Source organism: Macaca mulatta, chromosome 13 (assembly GCF_049350105.2).
Source record: "Macaca mulatta isolate MMU2019108-1 chromosome 13, T2T-MMU8v2.0, whole genome shotgun sequence".
NCBI lineage: Eukaryota > Metazoa > Chordata > Mammalia > Primates > Cercopithecidae > Macaca > Macaca mulatta.
In genome coordinates, this window is record NC_133418.1 from 68,888,125 (window position 1) to 68,912,084 (window position 23,960).

Consider the following 23,960-nt stretch of genomic DNA (forward strand, 5'->3'; position numbering starts at 1 on the left):
AACAAAAATTAACCAGGCGTGGTGGCAGGTGCCTGTAATCCCAGCTACTTGGGAGGCTGAGGCAGGAGAATCACTTGAACCCGGGGGGCAGAGGTTGCAGTGAACTGAGATTGCGCCGCTGCACTCCAGCCTGGGCGACAGAGCGAGACTGTGCCTCAAAAATAAATAAATAAATAAATAAATAAATAAATAAATAAATAAATAAAAGACTATTTCAGGTCAGCAGCTGTCCATCCTTACCAAGGACAGTAATGAAGAGACCCAGAGCATGGGGTATGGTCTAAAGGCAAATCTGTGAGGGTTTTGAGGGGGGTGTCCTCAAACAAAGCTATGTGGGAATAGTCACGTTATACCAGAAACTTGGGGACAGTAAGAAAACTAAAAAACACCATTTTCATACTTTACCATTTGATTTCCTAAATACTTTTCATTGCCAGAGGTAGCTTCATTCACAGTATAATGGTATCGATTGAATGTACCAGAAAAAAGCAACATGCTACAGTACTGTAAGTTTTGTATTTCTCATGTTTGGAAAAGGAGCTGTTTCTTCATATAAATCTGTGCCTTGTTTTCTGCCTTTGAGTAGTAATTCTGCTTTTCCCTAATTCCTTATCTGCCTAGTCCTGCAGCAGGTTAGGTATAAAACACAGGCCCAGTGAGGACCATTCCACCTTAACATTAAACAATCAGGCCAAGGGCAGGAAGGAGCCAGGAGTAGCCATCTTTGCATATTTCTAAAACGAAAAGCCATGACTTTGCTTATTTAAAGTGTCAAGCCATCTCATGGACTAACATTAGGATCAAAACCAGATGGTTAGCCTGTTTTAAAGATTACCCTGTTTTTCCTAAGAAAAAATAACCCTAGTTAGCTTAAAAACTATAATCTAATTTTTATCTTAAAAAAATAAAAAACTCTTGAAAGTAAATTATTTCACACACACAGACCCAAAAACACCATAGTTTACTTGGGTGGAAGGGAGGGGAGGGAAAGAAAAAGAAAAGAGACATAAATTGAGGTTTGTGTGGAGCATAAGTAATTTGAACCCTGGACACGGGCATAGATCTTTACCATTAGTAATTCTTCTGCTATTCCGGGGGAGAGGAGAGATAAAGCTAGGGCTGAAAACAATTCAGGATTGACCAGAGATTAAAGCACTAATTCCAATGCGGGTGGGGGATCAGATTCAGAAATACTGGAAAGCTTTGTTTTCCTCACCCTGTGTCTTGGAACTGCCGGATCAGAAGTTGGCAACTCTAGATTAAACATCATAACAGCTGGGATGAGGAAACTCTTCACAGAAGGGCCACCCCAAAAGTCAGGAATGAAAAAATGCTAGAGGAATAAACACAAGGAAATCCCTCAGGAAAACATATCTGGCCACTGGGTGGGTATCAGCTTTGTGTCATATTTGGTATGCGCTGGAATTTTTTTTTTCCTTTAAAATAAGGATTATTTTTCCTTTCAGAAAGTTTTCTCATTTTTAGGTATTCACTCATCTTTCCTAGAAACTTCAATTCTAAGTATATATTGCTTATTATAAGGCTTTATTTTGAGGGGACCTCTGAGGCCCCTCAAGTGATATGAAAACAGAGCACTTAGAAGGTATAACAAGGTGGGAACCAAACACATGAACAGGTAGTCTGAGACCCTGGAAAACAATCCTTGGTCAAAACAAGGATCAAAATCAAGGGCAGAGAGAGGTCTAGAAAAACAATAAAATATCCTGCCGGGCGCGGTGGCTCACGCCTGTAATCCTAGCACTTTGGGAGGCCGAGGCAGGCGGATCACAAGGTCAGGAGATCGAGACCATCCTGGCTAACACGGTGAAACCCTGTCTCTACTAAAAATACAAAAAAGCCAGGCGTGGTGGCGGGTGCCTGTAGTCCCAGCTACTCGGAGGCTGAGGCAGGAGAATGGCGTGAACCCGGGAGGCGGAGCTTGCCGTGAGCCGAGATCTCGCCACTGCACTCTAGCCTGGGCGACAGAGCAAGACTCTGTCTCAAAAAAAAAAAGAAAGACAATAAAATATCCTTAATTTAGCTTTTTAACCTTAAAGAGAAATCCAGAAAAACAAAGCTTTCTATATAGAATGTGCTTTTCCCCCGTTGAACAATGAATTCTCTAGGTAAATGTCAGAGAAACTACCAGAATACCTTCACTTTAAGTTGCCACATAGACAGACACATTTCTTCTGTATACTAAGGAAGAAATAGAGCTCTAGGCCGGGTGCGGTGGCTCGTGACTGTAATCCCAGCACTTTGGGAGGCCAAGGCGGGTGAATCACCTGAGCTCAGGAGTTCCAGACCAGCATGACCAACATGGAGAAATCCCATCTCTGCTAAAAATAAAACATTAGCCGGGTGTGGTGGTGCATGCCTGTAATCCAGCTACTCAGGAGGCTGAGGCAGGAGAATTACTTGAACCCGGGAGGCGGAGATTGTGGTGAGCCGAGATCGCACCATTGCACTCCAGCCTGGGCAATAAGAGTGAAACTCCATCTCAAAAAAAAAAAAAGAAAAAGAAAAGAAACAGAGTTCTAATACAATAGATGACGTTTGTATTAGACTTTTTTTTTTTAACTGACTTTAGGTGAACAAGTCACTGGAATATAGCACCAAAACATCTTTTCTGGAAACCTAAAGAATCTAAACTAATTATTGGACAGGGCTACCTGGAAAATCTAGATGAGAGCTCCTTTAAGCCGGGGAAAGACTATACAATGTTTTTGAACACTAGCTTGGCAGTCAAGCATATGCTGGATGTGAATTATGCTTCTACCAGTCGCCATATCTGTGATCTCAGGCAAGTTGGTTAGCCTCTAGAGGCAAAGGTTTCTCAGCTATGAAAATGGAGCTAATACTAAGCTCCTCAGCAGGGTTGTTATGAGAATTAAATGAAATGGTGTAAGTTCTGGTATAAGACAGACAAATAATAATAAAGCTAAACTGTATCTAGTGATAGCTAAGTGTCAGGCACTGTTTACCCGTATTCTTTTTTTTTTTTTTTTTTTTTTTTTGAGACGGAGTCTCGCTCTGCCGCCCAGGCTGGAGTGCAGTGGCTGGATCTCAGCTCACTGCAAGCTCCGCCTCCCGGGTTCACGCCATTCTCCTGCCTCAGCCTCCCAAGTAGCTGGGACTACAGGCGCCGCCACCTCGCCCGGCTATTTTTTTGTATTTTTAAAGTAGAGACGGGGTTTCACCGTGTTAGCCAGGATGGTCTCGATCTCCTGACCTCGTGATCCGCCCGTCTAGGCCTCCCAAAGTGCTGGGATTACAGGCTTGAGCCACCGCGCCCGGCCCGTATTCTTAATTTAAACTTCACAGCAATCCTATATGACATGCTATTAGTAGCCACATTTCACAGATGAGGAAACTTAGGTTTAAGTAATTTGTCTGTGGTCCATCAGGAAGTAGTAAAGGTAGGACCCAAACCCAACTACCCTTACCCACTATGTAACTACTACCATTCAATACTCATCAGTATACCCCCAGTACCAAGCACAAGCCTAGCTTATTAGGCATTCAATAAATAATGTATTGTGTTGAATTTAATCTCTCCGCATTACTTAGCGCTGAGACTGGCAAGCAAGTGAACTGTCCAGGCCAGGCGCGGTGGTTCACGCCTGTAATCCCAACACTTTGGGAGGCCAAAGCAGGAGGATCGTTTGAGCCCAGGAGTTCAAGACCAGCCTGGGCAACACAGTGAGACCTCACCGCTATAAAAAATCAAAACCTGAAGTGGGAGGATCGCTTGAGCCCGAAAGGTCGAGGCTGCAATGAACCGTGATCGCACCACTACGCTCCCACCTGGGCGACAGAGCAAGACCCTGTCAAAAAGAAAAAAAGGAAAAGGAAAAGGAAAGGATGGGAACTGTTCAAACAATCAAATAAATGGTATTCATATTTACAATACCAAAAGGCATGATTGTCATTTTCTTCATTGCTTTTGTTTTTCTTAATTTAAGTGAACTGAGTAAGAGGTTGGGTAATACAGTACACTCTAATGTTCATGAATGTTACAAGAAAACTACAGACCTGGAGAGGCACAGTGGCTCACGCCTGTAATCCTAGCACTTTGGGAGGCCAAGGCAGGCAGATCATTTGAGGTCAGGAGTTTGAAACCAGCCTGGCCAACACGGCGAAACCCCGTCTCTACTAAAAATACAAAAATTACCCAGGCATGGTGACAGGTGCCTGTAATCCCAGCTACTGAGGAGGCTGAGACGGGAGAATTACTTGAACCCAGGAGGCGGAGGTTGCAGTGAGCTGGGATCACGCCACTGCACTCCAGCCTGGGGGATAGAGTGAGACTTCATTTCAAAAAAAAAGAAAAGGAAAAGAAAACTACAGACCAATATTGCTTAGGAAAATAGAAATAAAAATCATCAACAAAATACTAGCAAACCAAATCCAGCAACATGTATTATATACTGTGATTATATATTGTGAATATTATATATTGTGAAAGAATTATATATCATGATCAAGTGAGATTTATCCCAGAAATGCGTAGCTGAAAATCGATGTGATAATCATGAATAGCCTCAAAGATATGACATGCAGCATTTTGTCATTTTACTAAGAAGCAGATTTGAATCACACACAACACGAGATTGATGTGTACAGGTTAGGTGTAGGAATGTGTTTGGTGTGTGCACTGAGAAAGGGCCCACTTGGAAGGCAGATTTGCCCTTTTCTATAGGTCATTATCTTGGTAATAATTCCTATGAAGTTGTGGCGGGAGAGGCTTCTTTATGGAAAAGTGGGCCCGAAATGTCAGCCAGAGACAGAACTATAGCAGTATTCATGATTGGGAATTCAAAAGAAGATGGGGAAAATCCCTAGTAGATATCATACGGAATTTGATAACCATGAAAACTAAAATCAGATCAAGTCAGAGCCACCCAGATGGAAGACCAAATAAATTATCTAACAATTACCCAAAAATTCTGATGCAAACTTTCAAAATCCAGTTCCTCTTCCTTATAATTTTTCCATAGTTGTTACATAAATACGATATATTCATGATTTCCTATTTATCTTCAGAAACTTTTTAAAAAACTGTTACATTTTTGCATTTTCCAAATAGCACAAGGAATCAGATATCAAACCAACCATAATAAAGAATTTAAAACGGACATGAAGAAAATAAGAAATTGCTTTGCATTGTAACATGAACTTAACCACATTCCAGAGTAAATATTGTGTTCCCAGCCAGAATATCGTAAGAGTAAACTAATGGCTCAGAAACAACATGTGTGATCTGACTAAATTAGTGTTACCATGGAAACGTGATATTTTCAATTTCCTGACCCTTAAGGTTGATTTCAGCACAGCAATGTACTGTGTTTTCCATTTTGCTGCTATAGTTTAGTACAGTAGAAATGCACCCTGCAAATCAAAGTTATTAAACACTCTAAACTACAACCAGGAAATAAAAGTAGGAACAACTATATTCTCTTAAAAAGTTCACTCATATGTCATCTATGGTTCATTCCATAACCCAAGTCCTCATCTGGCTTGTCTTTATTTTTCCCAACAGTTTGCTGGCAGATTAACAAACTCAAAATAAATAGAATTTTTCCACTATCTAATTCTGAATTTGGCAGAGGAACTCAATGATGAATCTATTCCTACCTCAAAAAAAAATGTTTTCTTTCATACATTTCACTCACCCATACATGAGTCTGTAGACTAGAGGAATAACATAACTTTATTATGGGGGTGTTTCTATCAAGTTTTTCAGGAATAAGTCAAATGCAACTTAAATCATAATATCTGAAATTTCAAATAGGAATACTCAGTTTTGCTACCATTTTCCATTTTGGATTTCTTCCAGGCCATCTGAGAAGAAATCTCATAGGCTTTATTCCTCATATCCTAAACTAAGAAAAGCCCCTCACAATAGCGGATAGTGCAGTGGCTCACAGCTTTGCCTATCCCACAACTCGATCCTGTTTAAAGTACAAATGTTTCACAGCCCATACAACCTTGTAGCTAGCTAATTTATGCAGGACTTACAACAATAATTTAAACAATTTTTTAATTTTTTCCTTCACTATGTATAAGGAGTATAGTTATCCAAAAATGCTTTCTCTAGTAATTTTTTTCTCACTTTTTCTATTTAAACTTAGTCCCAGTCACTGTCCACCTACCAAGTCTACTTCTATTACAAATCTTTCCAAAAGAGCCTTAAAGCTTTTTCATTCTAGTTTGGAATTAATACCAAGGAAGTGACACAATGTGAACCACCCTGCTAGTTCCACGTAGGTTCCTGGAAACAACTTATAATTTCTATTTGGAAAGAGACAAACCTAGATTATACATGGTCTTTTACTGTGGAATCAGTTAACATTTCTGTGTCCCCAGGGCATTATTTCAAGGGGATTTATTAATTTATACTGCATAGTGCCTCCAAAAATAAGTTTACCAAAATCATGTCACTACCTTGTGCAAAAACCTTCAATGATCCTCTTTCTTCCTCCATTGCCTACAGGCTAACATTCCAAAAGGCCCTCCACAATCTGGGCAATTAATGATGGGAACGCTACTTTCTATTCTTGCTACCCAGACTCTCTGACAACCAGGGTAGGGGGAACTTAAAATTCCTTTCCACCAGGATGTAGTATGTGCTGTGGACCAGGGAAACTGTGTATTGTGGTCCATCCACTCTTCCTAATGAGTGTTTTATTGAAGTTATCCTATTCTTTATTCACAATTCCATATTAGTTATGTTAGAAGTGGACTCCTGAGGCCGGGCACAGTGGCTCATGCTTGTAATCCCAGCACTTTGGGAGGCCAAGGTAGGTGGATCACGAGGTCAGGAGTTTGAGACCAGCCTGACCAATATGATGAAACCCCATTTCTACTAAAAATACAAAAATTAGCCGGGTGTGGTGGTGTGCATCTGTAGTCCCAGCTACTCAGAAGGCTGAGGCAGAAGAATCTCTTGAACCCGGGAGGCAGAGGTTGCAGTGAGCCGAGATCGCACCACTGCACTCCAGCTTGGGTGACAGAGTGAGACTCCATCTCAAAAAAAAAAAAAAAAAAGTGGACTCCTGAAATCTTTAGACTGTGAAAAGTTGTATCCAGATCTGATGGAGAAGAAAGAACAACACCCAGAGAGCCTGGACTTGGAACCTGAATTAGACTTTGGATTGCCTCATTAGAGAAGGGTCGTAACACACGTGACCATGTGACAGTCTTCGGGTAAGCATCCTCACGCCGAAAAGCTCACATAGATGGATGCTGAGGACTTTGCAGTTGCCTCCCCACATATTATCCACTCCTTTCTATGAATCAACCATGCTGTTCGAACCATGCAGCAACCCACAACTCTAGCTCTAGATGTATCCTAATTTGTCTAAGCCAGTCATCATCATCCTATTCCCCTTGAAACAGACATTGGCTCAGTAACCTGGACCTAAGCCACATAGTAGCTGTTATTCTCCCAGCCCCTGTGTTTAAAGATGGCACAATCAGAGAAAATCTGAGAACTTTTGTTCAATGGCTAAAAGAAGCAACTTTATTCTGGATATAAATAAGGAATCCTATAGGCCAGATGTAGTAGCCAGCCTCTAAGATGGCCCCAATGATTCCAGCCTCCTGATATTTGCACCTTTGAATAATTCCCCCTCACAATATATCAGGGTTGGTCTGCATAATCAATAGAGTGCGAAGAAGTGAGGGAATATCACTTCCGAGATTCTGTTATAACACACACCCCTCTCCCTCATCATTTGCTCTGAGAGAAGCCAGTTACCATGTCATGAGAAACTGTATAGAGAGGCCCATATAACAAGGAACTGAAGTCTCCACTACAGCAGGATGAGTTACCTTGGAAGCTGATCCTCCAGCCCCCATAAAGTTTCAGATGGTCAGCCTGACTGATATCTTGATTGCAGCCTCACAAGAAACCCTGAGACAGAGCCACCTACTAAGCTGCACTGAGATTCCTGACATTTATTCCAGAGAATAAATGTTTTGTTTGGTTGTTGTTGTTGTTTTAGACAGGGGCTCACTCTGTCACTCAGGCTGGAGCGCAGTGGCAGAATCTCTGCTCACTAAAACCTCAACCTCCTGGGCTCAGGTAATCCTCCCACCTTTGCCTCCCAAGTAACTGGGACCTCAGGCACGTGGCACCACACCTGGCTAATTTTGCATGTTTTTGTAGAGATAAGGTTTTGCCATGTTGCCCAGGCTGGTCTTGAACTCCTGACCTCAAGTGATCCACCCACCTCAGCCTCCCAAAGTGCTGGGATTATAGGAGTGAGCCACTGTGCCCGGCCTGATGATGTTTATTGTGGCCAGGCGTGGTGGCTCACACCCTTAATCCCAGCACTTTGGGAGGCCAAAGTAGGATGATCACTTGAACCCAGGAGGTAGAGGCTGCAGTAAACCTGCTCATGCCATTGTAACAACAATAACAAAAAAAGTTTACTGGCCGGGTGCGGTAGCTCACACCTGTAATCCCAGCACCTTGGGAGGCCAAGGCAGGAGGATCATTTGAAGTCAGGAGTTCGAGACCAGCCTGACCAACATGGTGAAACCCTGTCTCTACCAAAATACAAAAATTAGCTGGGTGTGGTGGTGGGCGCCTGTAATCTTAGCTACTCAGGAGGCTGAAGCAGAAGAATTACTTGAACCCAGGAGACGGAGGTTGTAGTGAGCCAAGATTGTGCCACTGCACTCCAACCTGGGTGACACAGTGAGATTGTCTCAAAAATAAATAAATAAAAATTTTGGCCGGGCGCGGTGGCTCAAGCCTGTAATCCCAGCACTTTGGGAGGCCGAGACGGGCGGATCACGAGGTCAGGAGATCGAGACCATCCTGGCTAACACGGTGAAACCCCGTCTCTACTAAAAAATACAAAAAACTAGCCGGGCGAGGTGGCGGGCGCCTATAGTCCCAGCTACTCGGGAGGCTGAGGCAGGAGAATGGCGTGAACCCGGGAGGCGGAGCTTGCAGTGAGCTGAGATCCGGCCACTGCACTCCAGCCTGGGCAACAGAGCAAGACTCCGTCTCAAAAAAAAAAAAAAAAATTTAAAAGTTTATCGCTTGACCAGGCACAGTGGCTCACACCTGTAATTCCAGCACTCTGGGAGGCAGAGGTGAGTGGATTACCTGAGGTCAGGAGTTCGAGACCAGCCTGGCCAACATGGTGAAACCTCATCTCTACTAAAAATACAAAAATTAGCTAGGCTTGGTGGTGCGTGCCTGTAATCCCCGCTACTCGAGAGGCTGAGGCATGAGAATCACTTGAACCCAGGAAGTGGAGGTTGCATTGAGCTAAGATCGTGCCATTGCTCTCCAGCCTGGTAGACAGAGTGAAACTTTGTCTCAAAAAAAAAAAAAAGTTTACTGCTTAATCTTCTAAATTTGAGGGGGCTTTGTTATGCAGCAATAGATAACCAATACACCCAGGGAACCATCTAACAACCAAGAACACCAGGCTGAAGGTAGAGAGGGGCAGTGAGGCTCACAGAGAAACAGAGCTACAACCCAAATTAACCCCCTCCTGCACACTCTACCTCTAGTTCTCTTTACTTATATCAACTAATAAATGCCCTAATAAAAGCCAGTTTTAGTTGGGTTTTCCAGGAGTTGCAAAGGATGCTGTTACAGAATTTCTTTGAGGGGGACTCTGTCCCCAAATGTGACTTCCCAGCTACCCTGATCTCTGCTCATTTGCTCATGTAGCAGCCCTTTAGTCTCTGCCCTCTTATTCTCACCCATCCTTCTTGGCACCATTCGAGCCTCACCTTTTCTGATCAGGCAACCAGTGCAAGAGGGTCTCTAGGTAATCTAAAGTCATACATTACCTTTGCTGTCACTTTGATTCACTTGGCACTTGTTATACGCTGCCCTATCTTTAATGAGTATACGTTTATCTACAGTAGGTAATTTTTTTTTTTTTTTTTTTTTTTTGGTGAGATAGGATCATAATCTATCACCCAGGCTGGAGTGCAGTGGCATGATCATGACTCACTGCAGCCTCGACCTCCTGGGCTCAAGTGATCCTCCCACCTCAGCCTCCTGAGTAGCCGAGACTACAGTTATGTACTACCAAGCCCAGCTAATTTTTTGTATATCTTTTAGAGACAGGGTTTTACCATGTTTTCCAGGCTGGTCTTGAATTCCTGGACTTAAGTAATCCACCTGCCTTAGCCTCCCAAAGTGCTAGGATTACAGGTGTGAGCCACTGTACCTGGCCAGGACCATTTTTTATATACTCTTTCATTCCTATGGTATTCGCCATGGAAGATACTAATTGAATACTGACTGAGTCTATTAGTCTGTGAGTCAGGATTTCTTAACATTCTGGCAGGTCAGATGCCAACATATCTGCTGGGGCAAAAGGAAAACTCAGAAGAAAAGAGGAGGTTACCTTTTTTTGCTGGCCCATGTTTTCTTAATTTCATCACTTGGATATGCAATAATTTTTAAAATGCTACTTGGTTCCTGACAATATCATCCCATAAGACTTTCTGCATATTTGAAAACAATGCAAAGCTATCAATAAACATTATTATATTTATATATAGAGAGAGAAGCATATGTAATGTCTATTCCACCCAACCTGAATTCAGTAGAGTAAAAGTATAAAGTATCCTTTTTGCCCCCAATCACTACCTTAACCGTGCTCTGCTGAACCTCCCTTTCTCACCACCTAACAACATTCTGGGCAGCTCTCACAGCTTTGAAATGAAGAAGTCCAATCCTCCCTTCCTGTAGAGAGCTTAAGCATTTGTGGCCAGGGCCTGAAATGGAAAAGGGGTGCAGTCTCCACCTTCCTTCCCTCTTGAGTTGTTGGCTTTGGGGGTGGTGGTTTGTAGTAGATGCAGAGACAGAAAGGAACTGTCTCATTCAGTGCTGCAGCTGTGGTCTTCTCTTGGCTGGTGCTGTCGATTAGTCTCTGTGTGGTGCGTGTCCCAACACAGGCTCTTCCATGGGCTACATTAGGGACTTGCAGGAGTCTCCCCAGGGCAGAGTTTCCTGCTGTGGGAGCACCCTCCACCTGGCTCTTCTACCACCCCTTCAATGCTTCCCCTGGCATTCCCCCAACTCCTTTTGAGTAGAGTACTGGCAGGTTAAGTCAAGTCCGGCTACTTCCATGGCGGCTTTTTGACCCCTGGAAGACCCATACAGAACTGCCATACCACCAGGTGGGTGCAGCCTGCTCCACTGCCTCACTTCCCTCTGCCTCATTATCTCAATTCTCCATTCCCTTACTCTCAGAGGCACTGGGGTCAGATCAGCTGGTGTGAGCTAAGAAATAAGATGTCATTCTTCTCATTTAGTCCCACTCCCTGTAGGTGGTCCTCAGGGTGCCCAGTCTTTGGCTTCAAAGCAGGAGCCACTGTACTTTTCACCAAAGACTTGAGACTCTCATCACATGCCTATCTTCCCTGTCTAGTCAAAAGTGTAAACAGATTGGGCATGAGGAGTGGTTGAGTCTCAGATGATCATTAGGGGAATGCCCAGTCAGTTTGCCTCTTACTAAATCCCAGAGGAGGTACTTGGCCTCCAGTACTCGGAATGAGGTTCTTGGTGCCTCTCTGTCCTTAGCTTTGGATCCAAGTCACCAATTGCCCACTCCACATTCTGAGACACATGTCAGAGAAAAAGAAGCTAGTGTGGTGAAAAGAACTGGCTTCTTGCCTCTGCTCATCATCGTCAGCTAGCACAGTACTACTATGGGAGTCTTTCATTCTCCATGTCCATATTTTCTCATCTGTAAAATAAGAATACTATTTACTTAACCAATCAACCTCATACATCGCAATGTGATACTATCCTAAATACATAAAATCATATTGATTTTATTTTTTAGGTTGTGTCTATAGAAGAGCATGCAGGAAAAAAGTCAGTTATGCCAGTTTCTTAGCACTGATTTAAAATGCTAGCTTGTCACATATTACATAAGAGGTAATAGGACTATTGTGAGGATTAAATGTGATCATGCAAGAGGAAGCCTTGGCATAGAGTAAGTGCTCAATTAATATTATCCATCATTATTATGTTTATCTCTGTGACCTTAGATAAGTCATTTAAGTCCTCTGAGTCTCCATTTCCTCATTTTAAATTGAGGGTAATAACAGAGTTCTGAGGATTCTATGAAATCATGTTATCTGGAAGCAATTGTAAATTTCTTTGTAAATGTTAGATATTATCTATGAAACAAGGACATTGAACTTTTAAAGTATTTTCCTCTTCTAAAATGCTATGTGTTTACTAATTGGTGTTACAAAGAAAGAAAAGAAAAATGTTTCTTTTTCAATAGAGTGTGTTGGAGTTATCAAAAAATAAAATCAGGAAACACTGCCTCATTTTATCCATGAACTCACAAATTTTCACAGATAGTAAGAGACTGGTCTTTCTTTCTATCATAGTTTCAATTCTTATCTGTTCTCCAAAATGTTTTATGTCCTCAATGTATATACATTTCAAGTACTATCACATAAACTAAAACAGAAAGGAAATTATTTAAGATACAACGGAAAACTACCAAAGAATCAACCAATAAAATTTAGTTATAGGGGTTATTTATTCTAATTCTTGGCATCTAAGACCTTGGTGGAAAACTTTCTTTCATCCCACCTTTAAATATGAATATTAATCATATCACAAAGATATCAGCTCCATTTTGGAAATTCCAAATTGTACCATATTCCTTTCCTATTGAATAAGGTACAGAGAATATTCAAAAACTAGGGTTTGGGTGGGTTAAGTGGCCCAGGCTTGTAATCCCAACATTTTGGGAGGCCAAGACTGGAGGATCACTTGATCCCAGGAGCTCAAGACAAGCCTGGGTAACATAGCAAGATCCGGTATCTATTAAAAAATAAATAAATAAGAAAAATTTAAAAGTTGACCATTTATAATTCTATATATGTAATGTGATACCAAGTGCTATTACGGTCTTTGAATACAATGTGAAATAACTGAATCAACCAAGTTAACATACACATCACCCCACATATTTAACATTTCTTGTGGTGAGATCATTTGAAATGCACACTGTTAGCAATTTTGAAACATACAATGTTCTATTATTAACTATATTCACCATGATGTGCAATAGATCTCAAAAATAAACATATTCCTGCAGTGTAAAAAAAAAAAAAAAATAACACACTATTGTTACAGGCAACAAAATGGATGAATAACTTTGAGTAAAAGAAGCCAAGCATAAAAGGTGACAACATAGTGGATAGTTTCATTTGTAAAGGTTTAAAACAAGAAAAATGAGTCTCTGATGACAGAAGTCAGAATAAAAGTTTTCTTCTTGGGGTGGTATCTGGAATAGGGAGGGGCTTCTAGATGCCAGACATGCTCTATTTTCTTATCTCACTGTCGATTACATTAGGCCTATTGCATTTGTGAGCATTTGTGAACATTCCTCAAAATACTGATGATTTAAGCACTCTTTTGTATGTATACTATATATCAGTAAAAAGCTTACTTTATTTAAAGAAAGAAAAAATTTAAAACATAGGTTGTGTTTTTAAAATAATCTATGCAATATACATTCATTGGCTAGTCTTCCAAAAAATATCTTGACTGCCTCAGCACAATGAAATTTGCAAGAAACATAAATCTAAGTTTCTATTGTCACAACATATCATAATTATTTATTGCCATCTTTAAGTACAAAATTGAAACAAACTCTACAATGTCTGCCCTTAAGAAATAAAGTAGTAGTTAATGTATTTTGGCTACTAAAGCCATTCAGACTCACAATTATTTCCAATTATTAAGCTTTGAAACGGGAGACTGTCTTGGAAACAATTTCAAGTTTTAAAGTTAGCACCTCAGCGCAAATTAGCAAGTGGCTCCATTTATTTATAAAGCAAAATATCTTTTGAACAACCTTCCCTATATATTTTTATGGACCTTTGCAATTGAGAAGGGCTTTCTCATGCATTTTTTTATTTTATGTGTGAGATCATCTGGGAGAGAAGCAGAGTATAAATAAGGAAAATGAGGCTCAATGACTTGCTCAACAGCAGAGGAACTGGTAGAGCAAAAAGCAGAATGTGGGTTTCTTTAGTTCCAGCGCAGGAATCCTTCTGCCATAACAGGCTGCTTCAGACATCCACGGACTTATCTGAAATCCTGAGAGAACACCTCGTCTATCCCCGAACATCCACCAGTTAAAATCACATCCAAAATAAATAAATAATAAAATAAAATCATGTCCAGTGTGGGAAAAATGCTTACAAAATTCTTCATTTACTTATTCACTCCTTCAAAAATGATGTGTTGAGGGCACACTATGTGTCCAGCATTGTGCTAGCACTTGGCATCCAGTTGTGAGTAAACCAGACACAGCTCCTACTCTCCCAGAGCTTGCAGTTCAGCCACAGAGACAACTCACACCATCACACAGGTGAATGTATAATTACAGACCATGAGCAACACGGTACAGAGTGAGCACAGCACACTTTGAAAGCGTCTAGCAGGGAGTCCTCACCTTATCTGAAGCATCAGGGTGGGCTGGGATGGGAGGAAAAGGTAGGGAAAGAAGGAGCAACCCAAGCCAGAGAAAGCCGTGCCCAGCCAAGAGAATCACATCTAAAGCAGCCCTGACGCAGGAAGGAAAATTGAACGTGCGTTATGATAGCAATTTTATGTAAGCGAAGGGGGGAAAGTCTAGCAGGAAATACTCCAAAACATGAATAATGTTTTCTTCTGGAGAAGGACTGGCGATGTTCATTTCCTCGTTTATGCTTTATTGAATATTGCACATTTTCTACAATAAAAATATAAGCTTTGTGATCTGGAGGGAAAAAGATTAGGAAATCTGGCCCAAAAGACCCCTGTGTGAGAAAAGGAAGAAAAATAGGACCCTCTCCCAGCCACTCCAGAAATCCAGGAGCTGGAGTGTGAAGCTGGAAGTAAACAGTACAAGAACATAATTCACTCTGATGATTTTTGATTTTTTATTATTTTTATTTTATTTATTTATTTATTTATTTATTGCCTAGGCTGGAGCACCATGGCAACAATCATAGCTCACTGCAGCCTTGAAAACCGGGGCCCAAGTGATGCTCCCACCTTGACCTCCCAAAGTCCTGGGATTACAGGTATAAACCACCAGTCCCAGCCCACTTTGACAATTTAAAAGGGCCCTGAATACTCAAAATGTACAAAGCTTTGAAAGAAAGGGAACTAATGTATATCTAGCCCTATCATGTGGCTAGAACTACCCTATTAACTCTACAGCATTTCCTGGAACAGTAATATACAGATAATGGTGCCTTATTTCCACAATTTACCTTCTGATTGTATTCCTTTCTCTCACACTAACTCTGTTAGATGATTATTATCATTCCTATTTTGCAAATAAGAAAGAAAGTAAAATTTAAAAAGAGGTTTAGTAACTTGCTCACAGTCAGTCCTATTAGGTGGGAGAGCTGGGATTAAAAGAAAATTCCAGGCTGGGGTGCAATGGTGCAATCTCGACTCACTGCAACCTCCGCCCCCCCACCTCCCCAGGTTCAAGTGATTCTCCTGCCTCAGCCTCCCAAGTAGCTAGGATTACAGGCACCTGCCATCACGCCTGGCTAATTTTTTGTATTTTTAGTAGAGATGGGGTTTCACCATGTTGACCAGGTTGGTCTCAAACTCCAGACCTCTGGTGATCCACCCGCCTCAACCTCCCAAAATGCAAGGATTACAGGCATGAGCCACTGCACCTGCCCATAAATTCTTAACTGTCATGGTGCCCTCTATATGTGAATGGTCTACGGACTGGTGCCCCTGCTGAGACTGGTGAAAGACAAGTTCTCTTTAGAAACTTGAAGCAGGTAGAAAACCACCTTGACCCTGACTGCCATTTGCCTAAGGGTCTGAGACCTAGCCTGGAGGCAGTCTGTTCCTGATTCTTAGAGGGGACACTAACTGATAAAACCTGGGCTCTGATTGCCCAAAAGCAGTGTGCCCTGTAAAAACCAAGTATCTAAGCTAGTGGGTCTCAAACTGTAGCATTCATCAGAATCACTCAGAGAAATTGTTCAAATGCAGACCAATGGGTCCACCCTCAGAAGTTCTAATTCAATAGGTCTGGGGTGGGGCCCAAGAATTTCCATTCTAACAAGTTCCCAGGAGATGCTGATGTTGCTTGGTGGGTTGAGAACCATTAGCATAGTCTAACGTAAGGCAAGACTCACAAAAGTGTCAGTGCCTTGCACCAAATTCTGACACGGAGAGTTTATCTCACCCTGGCCATCCCACCCCACCTCCACCTTCTATAAAGTGGTTCTAGAGTAGGTAAATAATGGAGAAGACACTGTGGCTCTCAAACCTGCGATGAACCAGGACCAGAAATGTTTGCTGGAAAACAAAAACGATTTATTTGGGGGATGGTGGAAGTTTATTTTTTTCTTTTTGGAGGGAGTTTTGATTGTTGTCATTTGGGTAATTATTTTTAATACAAAAGGAAAAACAAGACACCTCCAAGCTTTAAAATGTTGTTGCTACATTAATCCTAAAATCTTAGTTAAGTTCACCCACAAATATAAAAATTAAAATTCCATTTTACAGTTTGAGTTACAAAGGAGGTCCCAAAACCTAAGAAGTGAATTAAGCAACACCTGAGCGCCCTCTAGTGGGAAATGAATTCTCCTAGTGTCCGAAGGTTGTATAGTACGCCAAACAATAAATGAGACTGCCATTATTTTATTTTAACCCTTTGAAGCTGGTGAATGGTTTGTGCCTTAAAAACAAATATAAAGAAAAATAGGCCGGGCGTGGTGGCTCCCGCCTGTAATCTCAGAACTTTGGGAAGCCGAGGCGGGTGGATCACGAGGTCAGGAGATCGAGACCACTCTGGCTAACACGGTGAAACTCTGTCTCTACTAAAAATACAAAAAATTAGCCAGGCGCGGTGGCGGACGCCTGTAGTCCCAGCTACTCGGGAGGCTGAGGCAGAAGAATGGTGTGAACCCAGAAGGTGGAGTTTGCAGTAAGTCAAGATCGTGCCACTGCACTCCAGCCTGGGCGAGAGAGCGAGACTCCCTCTCAAAAAAAAAAAGAAAGAAAGAAAAAGAAGAATAGAAGAAAGCTAAATTTTAGATCATGTAAATATCTATTACTCTTCAAAAGTTCACCCACTAGTTTAAGCATCCATTGATGATTCTTGCTTGCCTCAATCAATTATTTATGATGGCAGAAAGTATCTTTACTTACATTATAGAATCCAAAGCACTTTAACAATATATTAATTTATTAATACAGAATTCTAGTAAACTCTTGAGATTACCTCAAGTTGTAAATATTATGCTGGTCTCATTTGAAAACACATACGACTTTTGTAGAAATCACTGGTCTTGTGGCCGGGTCCAGTGGCTCACACCTGTAATCCCAGCACTTTGGGAGGCCAAAGAGGGTGGATCACCTGAGGTCAGGAGATTGAGACCAGCCTAGCCAACAAAGCGAAACCCCATCTCTACTAAAAATACAAAAAGGTAGCCAGGTGTGGTGGTGGGCACCTGTAATCCCAGTTACTCAGGAGACTGAGGCAGGAGAATCACTTGAACCTGGGAGGCGAAGGTTGCAGTGAACCAAGATCGTGCCATTGCACTCTAGCCTAGGCTGTAAGAGCAAAACTGGAAGGAAGGAAGGAAGGAAGGAAGGAAGGAAGGAAGGAGGGAGGGAGGGAGGGAGGGAGGGAGGGAAGGAGGGAAGGAGGGAAGGAAGGAAGGAAGGAAGGAAGGAAGGAAGGAAGGGGCCTTGTTTCCATTTACCTCACATTTTATAAAGCTAACTTTCACACTTTGTAAGGTGTCTCGACCCACTACATGGATCTCTCTGGATTCAAATTAGTATAGCACGTACCTAAATGTTCAGAGCCAGATCTAGGGGTTCAGTATAAACCTGTTTTTCTATTAGATGCCTTTATTTCTATAGAGGCAGACCATCTTCTCAATCCCTTGTAATCCAACCATCTGTAACCTTTGACCTGAGCCACACTCTCAAATGCAATAACTTCCTGCTCTTCTTCATCACTGGTCCCTCCTCTCCATTCCTGTTTCTGGCATCCTGGTGTAGTGTCCTGACTCCTCTCTGCCTTTAATTTTTCTACCTCTAATGTATCTTATATAATACCTGAGATTATTTTTCCTTAAGTGTAGTCCCATTCAAAGTATTGCCTAACGTGAAGCCCAATGCTCATTAGAGACAGAACCCCAGAGCCTTTCAGGACTTGGCTCCAACGTACCGTGGCAGCCACATCCTCCTCATCTGGCTTTAGCTTACTCTATCGTCACACAAACAAGAAGTCTCAAATTGTTCCCACAACAATATCCTGAGGGTGACTGTGCCTTCACTTGGACAATTCCCTCCCATCATATCCCCATATCCAAATCTTACCAATCCTTCAAGGCCTAGACCAGTCCTCTGTGATTCTGAGAGGTGACAACGTGCTAGCAGCCCTGGCTCCCGGCGCCTCCTGGGCCTCGGCGTCCACTCCGGCGTCGCTTGAGGAGCCCTTCAGCCCGCCACGGTACTGTGGGAGCCCCTCTCTGGGCTGGCCGAGGCCAGAGCCGCCTCCCTCTGCTTGCGGGGAGGTGTGGAGGCAGAGGTGCGGGCGGGAACCGGGGCTGCGCGCGGCGCTCGCGAGCCAGCGCGAGTTCCGGCGGGCGCGGGCGCGGGTTCCGCTGGCTCCGCGCTCGGAGCGGCCGGCCGGCGCCGCCAGCCCAGGGCAGTGAGGGGCTTAGCACCCGGGCCAGCAGCTGCGGAGGTTGCGCCGCGTCCCCCAGCACTGCCGGCCCGCACGCACAGCTCTCGAATACTCGCCGGGCCTGAGCCTCCTCCCCGCGGGGCAGGGCTCGGGACCTGCAGCCCGCCACGCCCCAACCCCCCACCACGGTGGGCTCCCGCGCGGCACGAGCCTCCCCGACGAGCGCCGCCCACTGCTCCGCGGCGCTGGGTCCCGTGGACCGCCCAAGGGCTGAGGAGTGCAGGCGCACCGTGCGGGACTGGTGGGCAGCTCCGCCCACGGCCCCGGTGCAGGATCCACTGGTTGAAGCCAGCTGGGCTCCTGAGTCTGGTGGGGACTTGGAGAGCTTTTATGTCTGGCTGGGGGATTGTAGATACACCAATCAGCACTCTGTGTCTAGCTAGATACTCAGAGTATCTAGCTAACCTAGTGGAAACTTGGAGAACGTTTCTGTCTAGCATTCTGTGTCTTCCTCACGGGTTGTAAACGCACCAATCAGCTCTCTGTAAAATGGACCAATCAGCAGGATGTGGGTGGGGCCAGATAAGGGAATAAAGGCAGGCTGCCCCTGCCAGCCAACTGCAACCCTCCCAGGCCCCCTTCCACACTGTGGAAGCATTATTCTTTGGCTATGTGTGATACATGTTGCTGCTGCTCTGCTCACTCCAGATCCATGCTGCCTTTAAGAGCTGTAACACTCACCACTAAGGTCTGCAGCTTCACTCCTGACAGTGAGACCGCGAACCCACCAGAAAGAAGAAGCTCCAGACACGTCTATCTGAACGTCTGAAGGAACAGACTCCGGACACACCATCTTTAAGAACTGTTAACACTCACCGCAAGGGTCCATGGCTTCATTCTTTTAAGTCAGTGAGACCAAGAACCCACAAATTCCAGTCACAATTCTATCTTTCCTAATTCTGAAAACTAGAAATTATTTATTCTCTTCTGAGTCCTATTTTTATTTTATTCCTCTGAGTTCTATTTCTGTTTTCTCTGTGTCATTTATTACTTTAAATCTTGTGTTATAAGGCAAGGTGGTTAACAAGTACCTCAGACTTGGCATGACCAAAAACTGACATCATGGCTGGGTGCGGTGGCTCATGCCTGTAATCCCAGCACTTTGGGAGGCCAAGGCAGGTGGATCACCTGAGGTCAGAAGTTTGAGACCAGCCTGGCCAACATGATGAAATCCCGTCTCTACTAAAAATACAAAAATTAGCCAGGCATGGTGATGGGTGCCTGAAATCCCAGCTACTTAGGAGGCTGAGGGAGGAGAATCACTTGAACCTGGGAGGTGAAGCTGGCAGTGAGCCAAGATCATGGCACTGCACTCCAGCCTGGGCAACAAGAGCAAAACTGTCTTTAAAAAAAAAAGACATCATCTTCTCTCACACTCTAAATCTCTCAGAAACCTGGGAGTCATCCTGGAGTCCCCCCTTCCCCTCAGCCTTTACTGTAATCATAAACCAAATTCTGGATGCCCTGAATATCTCTAACATTCACACCTATTCTGCCCTCTTGCAATGCCCTAGTTCTTGTCATCCTCATCACTCACAGAACTACAGCAACTAGTCTCTTTCTTGTCTTCTGATCTTACCCCCTCAAGTTCACCCTCCACACTACCACAGGAGACATCTTTTGGAAATTCAGACCTTTACATCTCTCTCCTACTTAAACCCACTTATAGTTCTCCACTGCCTACAGAGTGCAGTCCCGGATCCACAGCACAGAATCACCCATCCTCTAGTTTTGCATTTTACCACTTTCCACCTTAATTTTACAGTATAGTAATAGCAAACTGATTCCAGTTCCCTAAACACACTCTGCTATTTTACAACCCTCCACCTCTGTTCTACCTGGGCTGATCTTCCCTTCAAGACTCCTCTTCCAGAACTGCCCCATTGCATTACCCCAGGAGCACTAGTCACACAGAATACAATGAGTCGGGCCAGCAGTGGCCTCTGGCACCCTCAGCTCCACTTCTGTACCTGGTGATGTCATTCTGGTTCAGTTCAAAATTCATCTTTCTCAGGAAGCTTCCCTGGAATTCTTCAGCGAGCAGAAGTCTGTGCACCTTACCTTGTTTTTTTGTTTGTTTGTTTTGAGACAGTTTAGCTTTGTCACCCAGGCTGGAGTGCAATGGCGTGATCTTGGCTCACTACAACCTCTGCCTCCCGGGCTCAAGCGAGCCTCCTGCTTCAGCCTCCAAGTAGCTGGGATTACAGGCACCCGCCACCGTACCCAGCTAATTTTTGTATTTGTAATAGAGATGGGGTTTCACCATGTTGGCCAGGCTGGTCTCAAACTCCTGACCTCAAGTAATCTGCCCACCTCCGCCTCCCAAAGTACTGAGATTACAGGCGTGAGCCACCATGCCGGGCCGCCATGCTTTCTTTTGAAGATACCTGGCTGTGTGTTTGTTTCTTTCATTACCAGAGTTAAGGACAAAGTCCATGACTTACTAATCTTTATAGCTCCAACTCCTAGCCCAGTGTCTCATACATTCAATAAATGTTGGTTAAACTGAAATGTTATGTTCATGCCATCTCACTTTCAGGACTGATTTGCTAGAGAAGAATTCTGACTTATAGTACATATCTTTACATCATCTACAGTCATCATACACAAAGCTGGGTAAATATCAGAATCTCCAGAAGAGTTTTTTGTTTTGTTTTGTTTTGTTTTAAATATAGCTTCCTGGGCCAGGCATGGTGGTTCACCCCTGAAATCCCAGCACGTTGGGAGGTCGAGGCAGGCAGATCATTTGAGGTCAGGAGTTTGAGAACAACCTGACTGACATGGTGAAACCCTGTCTCTACTAAGAATACAAAAAAATTCGCCAGGTGTGGTGGCACACACCTGTAGTCCCAGCTACTCAGGAGGCTGAGGCAGGAGAATCGCTTCAACCTGGGAGGCAGAGGTTGCAGTGAGCTGAGATCATGCCATTGCACTCCAGCCTGGGCGACAGAACGAGACTGTCAAAAAAAAAAATTCATATGTATATATACAGGAATTGAGCGTATTACAAAGATGCCATTTCACATCGTGGGGGAATGGATAGCAACCATTTCTCCAGTAGTGCTAATTTTAATAATTTCCCTAGGCCATAATGTGATCAGTGTCATGCACATCTGTGTGAAGAGACCACCAAACAGGCTTTGTGTGAGCAATAAAGCTTTTTAATCACCTGGGTGCAGGCGGGCTGAGTTCGAAAAGAGAGTCAGCGAAGGGAGATAAGGGTGGGGCCGTTTTATAGGAGTTGGGTAAGTAAAGAAAAATTACAGTCAAAGGGGGGTTGTTCTCTGGTGGGCAGGAGTGGGGGTCACAAGGTGCTCAGTCAGGGAGGTTTTTGAGCCAGGATGAGCCAGGAAAAGGACTTTCACAAGGTAATGTCATCACTTAAGGCCAGGACAGGCCATTTTCACTTCTTTTGTGGTGGAATGTCATCAATTAAGGCGGGGCAGGGCATTTTCACTTCTTTTGTGATTCTTCAGTTACTTCAGGCCATCTGGGTGTATACGTGCAAGTCATAGGGGATGTGATGGCTTGGCTTGGGCTCAGAGGCCTGACAATCAGTAGTTTAAAAATTTGATTATGATAGAGAACTAACGCTGACTACTTAGACAACATGTATACAAAGCATAGGACACAGAGCCACTTTGCTGGAATGAATGACTACTCTCAGGTATTTATTCACCTGTGCAATGCATTTGCTCTTATGTTTATCTTTGATGTTTATGAGGTGTGCTGCAAGTAAAATTGCCAGGTCAAGGCCAAAGATTAAAGAAAATAATAAGTGGAGGGAGTAGAATGGAATGAAAGTGAAGAAGTTTATTTTGTCAGTTTTAATATAATTTATCATTTTTAGCATCTAATAACTAAATATACTTATATTCAAAATTCCTTTATTATTGAAATCCCTGCAGCAAAAATAACTTTGATATTGCCCCTCTAAAAACTCTCTAACTCTTAATTTCCTTAATCTCCGGAGACAATGGTTTCGATAATATACTTTTTGTAGTAATAAGCATCTTAGGAATGATACTATTGACTTACAGCAGAATAAGTTATATTTAATAAATAGTATTGCCTGACTTCATAGAATTTACAGATGAAGGGAAGAAGAAACCATTAAACAACATCAACATGACCAAACCTGAACTCACCTTTTTTCTCCCAAATCCAGACTTCTTCACATTTGTGTAAGAGAAGCATATCATGTCTTACTTGACTCTGGCTGCTACATATTTCTCTAGCCTCATCTCTTGCCACTTTTTCCCTCAAACATTCATTTCCAGGCCGCGCGCAGTGGCTCACGCCTGTAATCCGAGCACTTTCGGAGGCCAAGGCAGGTGGATTACCTGAGGTCAGGAGTTCGAGACCAGCCTGGCCAACATGGTGAAACCCCATCTCTACTAAAAATACAAAAATTAGCCAGGCGTGGTGGCATGCGTCTGTAATCCCAGCTACTCAGAAGGCTGAGGCACAAGAATCACTCAAACCCAGGAGGCTGAGGTTGTGGTGAGATCGCGCCACTGCACTCTAGCCTGGGTGACAGAGCAAGATTCCATCTCAAAACAACACAACAACAAAAATTCCTTTCCAGATACAATAAAATTACTTCACTCTTCTCACTTCCTGGTTTTTATATGTGTTGCCTCTGCTTTAATCACCCTTTTCTACCCTTTGTCACTTGCCTACTTAGCAAGCAGCTCTTCACCCACTCTAGGAAGGTTGACCTGACACCCTCCCCACTAGTTATTGTTGGCCTCTTATCTCTCTGCTCCCTATGGCACCCTGCACTATGCCCGTCATAGCTGCTACTATGCTGAACTGTATTTATCTGGTTACTTATCTCCTTCACCACCAGACTATAAACTCATTGATGGTAAGGATTGTGCCTATTATGTTTACTCCTATACCTCTAGGCTTAACACAATGCCTGGGACATGGCAGGCATTCACTAGTTCATTGGTTAAATGGATGGATGGATGGATGGATGGATGGATGGATGGATGGATGGATGGATGGATGAATGAACAGCGCGGTAAGTGTTAGAGAAAAAAATTATCGAAGAATGTCAAGATCACCTTCAGGTTTGATGATTCACTGGAAGGACTCACAGGACTCAGAAAAGCTATTACGCTCACAATTATGGTTTACTACAGCAAAAGAATGCAGACTTAAATCAGAAAAAAAAAAAAGGTGCATAGGGCAGAGTCCATGAGACAC

General features: G+C 43.2%; 1 long non-coding RNA gene across 1 annotated transcript in view; it reads right to left on the minus strand.

The window, feature by feature from the left end:
* Positions 1 to 23,271, minus strand: part of LOC144333768 (uncharacterized) — a 69,099-nt gene extending 45,828 nt beyond the window's left edge. Inside the window, exon 1 of the long non-coding RNA XR_013402771.1 lies at positions 22,895 to 23,271. This is a non-coding gene — a long non-coding RNA (uncharacterized LOC144333768). The remainder of the gene's footprint in view (positions 1 to 22,894) is intronic.
* Positions 23,272 to 23,960: the final 689 nt, after the last annotated feature.